The 8,957-nt window shown below is 46.3% G+C and overlaps 1 protein-coding gene across 1 annotated transcript in view; it reads left to right on the top strand.

The window, feature by feature from the left end:
* Positions 1-1,023: 1,023 nt before the first annotated feature.
* Positions 1,024-8,957, top strand: part of ZNF638 (zinc finger protein 638) — a 121,057-nt gene continuing 113,123 nt past the window's right edge. Inside the window, exon 1 of the mRNA XM_049785138.1 lies at positions 1,024-1,140. The gene's annotated coding sequence lies outside the window, so the exon portion shown is untranslated. The remainder of the gene's footprint in view (positions 1,141-8,957) is intronic.

Raw genomic sequence — 8,957 nt, 5'->3', positions numbered from 1 at the left:
GAAATAGCATGGAGGTAGGGCAAAAGTTGCCTTGCATGCAGAAGGACGGTGGTTCGAATCCCATATGGTATCTCATAGGGTTCCCCCTAGAGCCTGCCAGCAGCAATTTCTTTTTTTTTTTTTTTTTGGTTTTTGGGTCACACCCGGCGGTGCTCAGGGGTTACTCCTGGCTGTCTGCTCAGAAATAGCTCCTGGCAGGCACGGGGGACCATATGGGACACCGGGATTCGAACCAACCACCTTTGGTCCTGGATGGGCTCCTTGCAAGGCAAACACCGCTGTGCTATCTCTCCGGGCCCGCCAGCAGCAATTTCTGAGCGTAGAGCCAGGAGTAACCCCTGAGCGCTGCCAGATGTGACCCCCCCCAAAAAAAACCCCCAAAAACTAAAAAAAAAAAATAAAAAGAGCAAGAAGATTTGGAGCCAGACAGATAGCATTAGCGATCAGGCACGTGCTTTGCACCCGGACTACCGGGTTCGATCCCTGGCATCCCATTTGCTTCCTCAAGCACTGCCAGGAGGGGCCCTAGAGCCCCTGAAAAGTCCAGAGCCTGGAGTCAGTAACCCCTGAGCCTCTGCAGGTGTGGCCTCCAGACAAAACTAAGAAGAGAATAAAGAAGTCTCCGCGAAAATCCGAAGCGTGTCCAGAATCCGGGCCCGACTCCTGAATTGGTTTCCGCGGAAGGTGCGTCTCCTCGCACCCCTCAAGCTCATTCACCTGAACCCCCAAAAGAGCCGCGCCACAGACTGACAACACCTCCCTGGGCCGCTTCCGAGCCGCGCAGGTCGCGACCACTCGGGGCGGGGCGTCGGGCACCACCACGCCCCCTGGCTTCCCGCGCTGCGTTCCCATTGGCCGCTCTCGGGGGAGTGGGCGGGCCCTCGCCGCGGTGGGCGGGCCCTCGCCGCGGTGGGCGGGCTTTTCCGGGGCCGACCGGGCCCGGACTCGCGCGGAGGCAGCTCCCGCGGGAGTCGCGCGGGGAGTTGAGCTCTAGTTGAGCGCGCGGCCGGCGATGCCCCGGGACGAGGCGCCCGCGGACGCAGTAAGTCAGGCGGCAGCCGGGGCCCAGGCGCCGAGTTCCGTTTCCTCCGCCGTCGCCACCGCCGCGGACCCCGGGGCTTCGGACCAGCTGCTGAGGCGGTAAGCGCTTCCCTTCTCGCCGAGTGCCCGCTACATGACAGACAGACAGGGTCGTCTGTGGTAAGTGGCGGGAAGGATGTCGGGGTGTCTGCCTCGCTCCCCACGACTCCTCGGGCCGCGAGACCGCCACACCCCCGTCTGTAGGGCCCGCCTCTGGGCCGAGGAAGTTCGGGGTCCCCCTCTCTCGCCGGCTGGGGGACGGATGGCGACGGATTCGGACCGGCCGACGGAGGGCGGCTCTGCGCGGCGGAAGTGGCGGCGCTGGGGCTGCTGCTCAACTAGCGGCCGCTCGAGTCTCGGGTCGCGGCCGCTGCCTCGGGCTGGGAGGGCTCGAGAGTGACACGGCGCTGGCTGTCGGGCAACTACGCTTAAGGCAACGGTCTGCCAAGGCTTTGCCGTCCGGGGCTGGAGGGAAGGGGTCACCCAGAGAGCTTCGTTCTTGTGTTGAAGCCCATCGAATGAATAGCTTGCACGAGTTTGATCTTTTTGTTTGTTTGTTTGTTTTCATTTTGGGGACCACAGCTGGCAATGCTCACAGGTGACTAACCTCTGGATTTGCACCCAGGATTTACTACTACGCCTGTCTGGACTAGGGGACCTGATGAGGGAGTCACCTTGTTTTTTGTTTTTTTTTGTTTTTGGGGTCACACCCCGCAACGCTCAGGGATTACTCCTGGCTCCAGGCTCAGAAATTGCTCCTGGCAGGCTCAGGGGACCCTATGGGATGTCTGGATTCGAACCACCGATTTTCTGCATGCAAGGCAAACGCCTTACCTTCATGCTATCTCTCCAGCCCCGACCTTACTTGTATTTAAGTCCATCAAATAGCTTGCACACGAGTTTGATCTCTTTTGTTTGTTTTGATTTTGGCACCACACCCAGCAGTGCTCAGGGGTTACTACTCCTGGATTTGCACTCAGGATTAACTATGCCTGGTAGGATTTAGGGGACCTTATGGGATACTGAGGGGGAAAAAAACCCACCCTGTCCGCTCTGTCCCAAGGCTAGAGAGTCCTACCTGATGTACAAGATCGCTCTGACCCTGTTAGATATACTTTTTGGTTGTTTTGTTTGTTTTTTACTTTTTTGGTCACACCTGGCGCTCAGGGGTTACTCAGGGGTTACTCGTGGCTCTGTACTTAGAAATCACCCCTGGCAGGCTCAGGGGATAGGATGCCGCGAATTGAACCGCTGTCTGTCATGTTACAGGTTGCATGCAAGGCGAATGCCTTACCTTACCGCTGTGCCTCCCGGCCCAAATCTCATTTTTTTGTTTTTATTTTTGTTTTTTGGGTCACACCCAACGGCGCTCAGGGGTTTTACTCCTGGCTCTGCGTTCAGAAATCACTCCTGGCAGGTTCGGGTAGGGCCATATGGGATGCGGAGATTCGAACCAAACCACCGTCTGGCCTGGATCTGCTGCGTGCAAGGCAAATAAAAGCCCTACTGCTGTGCTATCTTTCCAGCCCCCCCTAGATCTCCTTTTATTTTTTTATTTTTTTTTTGTGGTTTTTGGGTCACACCCGGCAGTGCTCAGGGGTTACTCCTGGCTCCATGCTCAGAAATTGCTCCTGGCAGGCACGGGGGACCATATGGGACGCCGGGATTTGAACCGATGACCTTCTGCATGAAAGGCAAATGCCTTACCTCCATGCTATCTCTCCGGCCCCTAGATCTCCTTTTAAAGACTGAAATTTGGAAATCCCCTAATGCCCTGTGCTGAAGATCACAAATAGTGCTTTCACATCAGTATATTCATTTGAACACAGCACTTGTAGTTTTGTTTTCTAAATAACAGAGAAAACACTTTTCATTAAAAGAGTATTTCAAAATACAGAAAAAAGAATTTATGCCTAATATTGAATCAATTATTTGAGTGTGTATTGCTTTCTATTTTTTCTTTAAAAAAGTAGTTTGCTCGGATGGAGCCATAGCACAGTATGGAGGGCGTTTGTCTTGCACTCAGCTTACCCGAATTCTAGCCCCAGCATCCCATATAGTTCCCCAAACACCGCCAGGAGTGATTTTTGAGAACAGCCAGGAAAACCAAAAGAATTTGGAATGATGTAAATAATGCGCTTTCCTTGGTCAAGTGACAGTGTAGGGAAATCGGCAAGGCCTGCAAGCCTTGGCTTGCTCCGGGGCCCCCAATTGTCCTCTTGCCAGAGAAGCGACAGCCAGGGAGGATGGTCAGATGCCAGCTGAGTGGCGAGTTGATGGCAGAGGTTTGTTTGTTCCCTAGGCAGTTGAGCTGCAGACCTGTTAGTACACAACTCACGTCCTGGAGGACACTTCGAGCAGCTTAAAATCTTGAATTTCAGGGGGTGGCCTGAGGCAGCCTCCAGCTCTTTTCTTTGGAGTAGCTGAACGGACTGTCACTGTAATTAAACGAGTGGCTCTCCAACTAGTACTGTACTGTCCTCTTCCAATCTTTGTGGCATTTTGAGAGTTGTTTGGTGGGAGTTTGGAGCGGAGAGAATGATAGTCCTTTATTATAGAACGGAATGCTCTAATGTTATGCCATGTTTCTTGGCGCTGATTACTAGCAGGGCTCAAGTTCTGGTGACATTGTTTCAAAGGCCTTGACCTTTCTCCAGCTAGGATGGTGTGAGTAGAAAAGTAGTTTCTTCTCTCTTTTTTCTTTTCTTTTTCTCTCTCCCCCACCCCCCTTTTTTTGTCATACCAGTTCTGGTGATATTATTTCAAATGCCTTGACCTTTCTCCTGCTGGGATGGTTTTGAATAGAAAAGTAGTTTCTTCTTTTTTGTCTTTTCTTTTTTTCTTCTCTCTCTCGCATATATAATATATATTCATATGTATAAATATATAGGGGAGAGAGAGAGAGAAAGAGAGTGAGAGGGAGAGAGGGGAGTAGGGAGGGTCTCAAGCTGAGGTCCAATATGTCCTTGGGAATTTTACCAACTAGACCTGCAGTTCTGTGCTAGAGAATGAAGATGTGCACTGCTAGTGTCCTGTGATGTGTGACTACCAGGGTCACCCTGGGGTGCCTGAGTCATACCTAGCAATACTTGTAGGACCCAGTGATGCAGGAAGTCAAGTTGTAGTATGCACCTGTCTCCTCCCACCAGAGTACTTGATTTTTTTTTTTAATTTGGTTTTTGGGCCACACCCGGTGATGCTCAGGGGTTACTCCTGGCTATGTGCTCAGAAATTGCTCCTGGGGCCGGAGAGATAGCATGGAGGTAAGGCATTTGCCTTTCATGCAGAAGGTCATTGGTTCGAATCCCGGCATCCCATATGGTCCCCCGTGCCTGCCAGGAGCAATTTCTGAGCATGGAGCCAGGAGTAACCCCTGAGCACTGCCAGGTGTGACCCAAAAACCACACACCAAAAAAAAAAAAAAAAGAAAAAGAAAAAGAAATTGCTCCTGGTTTTAGGGGGACCATATGGGACACCAGGGGATCAAACCGAGGTCTGTCCGAGGTTAGCGTGTACAAGGCAAATGCCCTACCGCTTGCGCCACTGCCCCGGCCCCCCAGAGTACTTGATTTTTATCCAGAAGAAATTAGGAAAAATTATTGCTGAATTGAGATAAAGGTGCTAGAATTCAGTCTGCTGCCTTCCAAGGATCAGAAAATTAGAATTATTTTTTACAGTGATGGAGTACTGGAGATTGTAGAATTCTGTAATCATTGTTCTTATGAGGATGTTGAAAAATAAAAATAATGTTCAGCTTGATTCTGTAATTTGGAGCCAGAGAGATAATACAGAAGGTAAGATCTTTGCCTTGCATGCGCTACTGACCCAGTTTGATCCCCAATACCACATATGGATCCTTGAGCATTGCCTAGAGTGCTGAAAATGAAAACGGGGTGGGGGTCTAATTCAGCATTTAAACAAAGTGTATTTTTTGCATAAGCTTAAAATATTTGTGTAGTACATTTCTTCAGTTTCTGTCAAGATTCTCAGTGACTTCTTATTAAACTTTAAGTATAGTTTAGAGAAATTAGATGAAGGCTATTCAATGTAATAATTAACTTGCCTATGGAAAGGCTTAGTGGCTCATGGACACACAGGTTTTGATGGGGGGAAGAACCAAACAGCACTGGGGACCTTGAAAGAGCTCACATTTATTTCACACCTTCTGACTCAGAGGAGCATTCTCCAAAGCCTGACACAGAAAGGACAGCGGGCTTTGTGCATTGCTACTTCCGTATACATGGCAGAAGAGCTAGTGGGGATGTTTGGCATTTGCACAAGCAAGCAGAACAGGGGCCAGAGCAATAACACAGCATGTAGGGAGTTTGCCTTGTACACCGCAGACCTAGGTTTGATTTCTGGCATCCTGTTTGGTCCCTTGAGCTCCCAGGAATGATTTCTGAGCATAGAGCCAGGAGTAACCCCTGAGTGCTGCCAGTATGGCCCAGAAACTACTCCCCCCCCCCCCCAACCAAATAAGCAGAACAACAGGATTCTGCATCTTCCCCAGAGGAAAGACTTGATCTGTTATTCTCCTTTAATTCTAACTCTACGTCCTCATAGCTTAGGAAAACATTTGCTTGCTTGGGTGGCCTTTGTGGTCATCTCACACGCCAGTGTTCAGCTGTGGTTTTTCAGTCTGGTGACAAGCCTAGAATTTCTCAGGATAGACAGGAACTTGAGGAAACTGAGACCAGACCTAGCTGAGGTAGCATGTATCTCTGCAGGTCAGCCTGCCCATTACAGATGACAGTGCCATTTTGTCCATCACACGAGAATATCACGATTTAAAGAATTTTGGGTTGCTTATTAAAAAAAACCTTGGCACTATGATTATGGTATATAAAATCATTCAAAACATATCTTGGGGCCGGGCGGTGGCGCTGGAGGTAAGGTGCCTGCCTTACCTGCGCTAGCCTTGGAAGGACCGCGGTTCGATCCCCCGGCATCCCATATGGTCCCCCAAGCCAGGAGCGACTTCTGAGCGCATAGCCAGGAGTAACCCCTGAGCGTCACCGGGTGTGGCCCAAAAACAAAAAAAAAAACAAAAAAAAAACAAAAAAACAAAAAAAACAAAAAAAACAAAACATATCTTATGTTAAAAAATGGTCTGATGTCAATATTTGAATGCAATGTTGACACTTTCAATTCCTAAAATCTTAAGGGTATTTTTCATAATTTTCACACACTATTTTTTATTGTTGAAAAATGAAAAAATATAAAAAATAAAAATCCATGTATACTTTTTATGCACTAAAGTAGACACTTAGCATATACTAAAGTTATTAATGTTGGGGCCGGAGATATAGCACAGTAGTAGGGCATTTGCCTTGCATGTGGCTGACCCGGGAGGGATCCAGTTCGATTCCCGGCATCCCATATGGTTCCCCAGCCTGCCAGGGGTATTTCTAAGTGCAGAACCAGGAGTAACCCCTGAGCACTGCTGGATGTGGCCCAAAAAATAAATAAAAAATAAATAAAGTTTAAAAAAAGTTAAGCAATGTTTTCCAGTTTGCTTAGATTTTTTTCACTCACAACTACATACTCAGGTTATGCATTTGCAGTGTTGTTAATAGAGTAGAATATGCAACATTGGAGAATCAGAAGCTTATAGGTTGTATTAAAATGCTTACTTTTCTCCATTGAAATGTCAGCACCAGCTGATATCATTATGGTATTATCTCCATCAAGAAAAGGATGATAAAGTATTATAATGATTTTGAATATAATAACCACTAGCTTAAATGCTATGATATTTTTGTAGTTCTGGGGATTACATTCAGGGCATGTTGGTTTACAATTTACAACTTGGTTTCACCCAGAACAAAGCTCATCCCTGATTGACCTGGGTTCAATTCCCAGCATCCCATATGGTCACCTGAGCCTGCCAGTAGTGATTTCTGAGCAAAGAACAAGGAATAACCCTTGAACGACGCTGGTTGTGGCCCAAAAACAAAAAACAAGCAAACAACAACAAAAAATTATAAACCATGATGCCCTGGTTAAAAATTTTTAGTAGGGGCTGGAATTATAGTTCAGTGGGTAAGACGCGTGTTTTCCACACTGCCAACCCAGGTTCAATCCTCAGCATTCTATTCTTTGGCACCTAGCACTGCCAAAAGTGATTCCTGAGTACAGAACCAGGAGAAATCCCTTAAAACCTCTGGGTATAACCCCCAAACAAAAACCAGTTAAATTAACAATAATCTGAGTGGATATTTACTAATGAATATATGGAACAAAGTATTGTCATAACATGCCCAGAATTTTGACCATACCCTAAATTTAAAAGTCACTGCAGATATTTTATCACTGGTTGAAAGTGTCTATATTTAAGGATAGTTTTTCTCTTATGAAACTTTTTTTTTTTTAATTTTTGTTCTTGAGTCACACCCACCAGCATTCACGAACTGGTTCTTTGTTCAGGGATCACTCTTGGTGGAGTTCAGGGGAACTTATGTGGTCCTGGGCATCCATTCTGGGTCAACCATGTGCAAGGCAAGTGCCCTACCTGCTGTACAATCTCTCTGGCCACTGAGCTCAATTTTTTAAAATACTGTTCTCAATTCAACCGTACAAAACTGAATTTTACAGTACACATTACTTGCAATTCTTAACTGTTTCTATACTCTGGTATAGGGAAAATGGTGTCAAGTTTTTGGTTTGAGATGAAAAGTATAATGGGTTACCAAAAAAATGTAGGAACTAGATGTTCCTAGCTCTCTTTCCTTAGTTATTGCTGTTGTTGGCATAACTGTGGTCATTGCCTGCTCTTGGTTGAGTGGTGCTAGCCTGGGGTAGGTCACACATTTGGTCACAGTGCTGACACACATGGTCACGGGGCTCAGCTGGGGCAGCATTTATTTTGTTATGTTACTCTCACATTTTGGTGTTCTGTACTTATACTTGTGCTAAATAGAGGTCTCACTCCCATCAAAGTGCTCATAGATCTTGCACCCACTGGGCTATGCTCCAGAGCTAACATATTATATTACATCACTGGCATTTACAGACAGCGAACATGCAGGTGGTAACAAGGATTGAATTTATGGTTTCCTGTTTACAAGGCAGATTGCTTTTAGCCATTGAGCTATCCTCTAGGCTTCAATACTTTTGAATTTGACTTTTTGCAGTTACCACTTTGGGCAGGGATGGGGAGGCATAGATCATGCCCAGCCACGCTTAGGGGTTTCTCTGAGCAGTGTGTAGGGGGATCATCTAGTTCTAGGAATTGAACCCATGTCTCCCAATTAAACCATCTCTAGACTTCAGCTTTCAAATTTATTATCTCCAATAATTATGTTAGGTTCCATGACAATAGTTTATTAAAATAATATTTGAACTTATAAAATATTAACACAATTTAATATAAGAACAATCAAACCCATCAAAAAATGGAGAGAAGAACTGAGCAAAACTTCCTCAAAGAAGATATCCAGATGGCCCATAAGTACACCCAAAAAATGCTCCTCACCACTGATCAAGGAAAAAGAAAATACAGCACATTCAAATGTCAGTGAGATATCCCGTACCATTGAAAATGCTAGACCTTAAAGGGACAGGGAAAACCAGTACTGGTAGGGAATGTGGTGAAACAAGACCCTTCATCCATTGTGGGAATACCATTTGGTTCGTTCTCAATGGAAAACAGTAAGATGATTTCTCAAAAAATTAAGACTTGAGCTTCCATATGACCCAGTAGTTCCACTTTCTAGCATCTATCCCAAGAGCACAAAAGCATTCATTTAAAAAGATATTTAAATTCTATTGCTAGTCACAATAGTCAAGTTCTGGAAACAACCTATATCCAAGAACAGATGAGTGAATAAAGAAATTGTGAAGTATGTACATGTAAAATGAAATACTACTCAGCTACA

Source organism: Suncus etruscus, chromosome 12, assembly GCF_024139225.1.
Source record: "Suncus etruscus isolate mSunEtr1 chromosome 12, mSunEtr1.pri.cur, whole genome shotgun sequence".
In the NCBI taxonomy this organism is placed as follows: Eukaryota; Metazoa; Chordata; class Mammalia; order Eulipotyphla; family Soricidae; genus Suncus; species Suncus etruscus.
Note: the sequence above shows the minus strand (reverse complement) of the source record. Positions and strands in the feature narration are given on the sequence as shown.